Source organism: Phascolarctos cinereus, unplaced genomic scaffold, assembly GCF_003287225.1.
Source record: "Phascolarctos cinereus isolate Bilbo 61053 unplaced genomic scaffold, phaCin_HiC Scaffold_4;HRSCAF=312, whole genome shotgun sequence".
Taxonomy (NCBI): domain Eukaryota; kingdom Metazoa; phylum Chordata; class Mammalia; order Diprotodontia; family Phascolarctidae; genus Phascolarctos; species Phascolarctos cinereus.
Genome location: NW_027555847.1, coordinates 682,493,489 through 682,494,724, shown reverse-complemented (window position 1 = coordinate 682,494,724; position 1,236 = coordinate 682,493,489). Strand labels below are relative to the sequence as shown.

The following is a 1,236-nucleotide window of genomic DNA, read 5'->3' as shown; positions in this document are numbered from 1 at the left end:
GAGGTTCAAGTCAAGCCTCCAACCCAGTGGTGGTGGTTCTGTTCTTTCACTTGGAGAGTTGTATGTGTGGTGTGTGTGTGTGTGTGTGTGTGTGTGTGTGTGTGTGTGTGTGTTTGGGGCGGGCAGGGGAGGGTTGGGTGAGAGGCTGCACAGCTTCAAGCTGAGGGGCAAGAGTAGAAGAAGAAAGAGCACAGTACTGTACAGTAAAGTTAACAAGGGTGTTTTTTTTAAACAACAACAACAACAACAATGACAACAAAACTTTATTCATTAATGTTGAGGGCTGGACAAGAGTATAAGAAAAAAAAAAGGAAAGGAAAACAGTCTGTGAAACAGAGTCCTGTACAGAAAAAAAGGAGAAGACAGGTTATGAGGAAGGGAAAAAGATAGACGCACACATATACACGTACACACAGGATGAAGGAGGGTAGGCTGGGCAGCCAGGGTCAGGGCTCTTGGCTACTCACCTGCTTCGTGTAGGTTTCCAGCAGGTACTTTTCAAAGGCTGTGGGGTTTGTCCGAAGTTCAGCAGCATGTGTGTTCAATGGGCTGTCAATGTTGGGTTCTCCCAGCAGGCTCTGGATAGATAGCAGGATGGTCCTGACATCATACAGAGCTGACCACTTGTCCTTGAGGATGTCCAAACAGATATTGCCTTGGGTGTCCACATTAGGATGGTAACGAGGTGTGACAAATTTCACAGTGGGAGCATTATATGGGTAGTCACTGGGGAATTCCAAGGAGAGCTTGTACCTTAGGTCTTCATATACTGTTCCAGCTGCCCCATGGATGGTCCCAACCCACTTGAAGAGATTGTCTGACTCTGGGAAGGCAGAGATTCCTTTGTCTGCAGACATCATTAGGGTCATCAATTCCTGCTGTAACCTCTTGCCCACAGACCCGCGGGCAGCGCCCGCCCCAGGCTCACCTCCCTTACGGGCAGCTGCGGTGGCACTGGCAGTGGCCGGGTCGCGGTTCTGCGAGGCCATGGGGGACTGGAGATAAAGGAAGAGAAACTCCCCGGCGGCGACTGCCAAGGGTGTGTTTTTGGAATGCAGATTTCTTTTCGAATTCTTTGCTTAAAGTCAATTGTGTAATGTGAATTTACATAAAGTAAGAACTGCCTGTATTCCTTTCTCTTCACACAGGGCAGGCTCAGGGGTGTTATCTTCCCTTTAGACACTGACTTCTCCTTCTAGGACCCTTATTTTGGAGGCTGGAGATACCTGAAGGCAC

At 48.8% G+C, this 1,236-nt stretch overlaps 1 pseudogene; it reads right to left on the bottom strand.

Moving 5' to 3' along the window:
* Positions 1–446: 446 nt before the first annotated feature.
* Positions 447–989, bottom strand: LOC110202140 (ubiquitin-conjugating enzyme E2 C pseudogene; annotated as a pseudogene).
* Between the last annotated feature and the right edge of the window lie 247 nt (positions 990–1,236).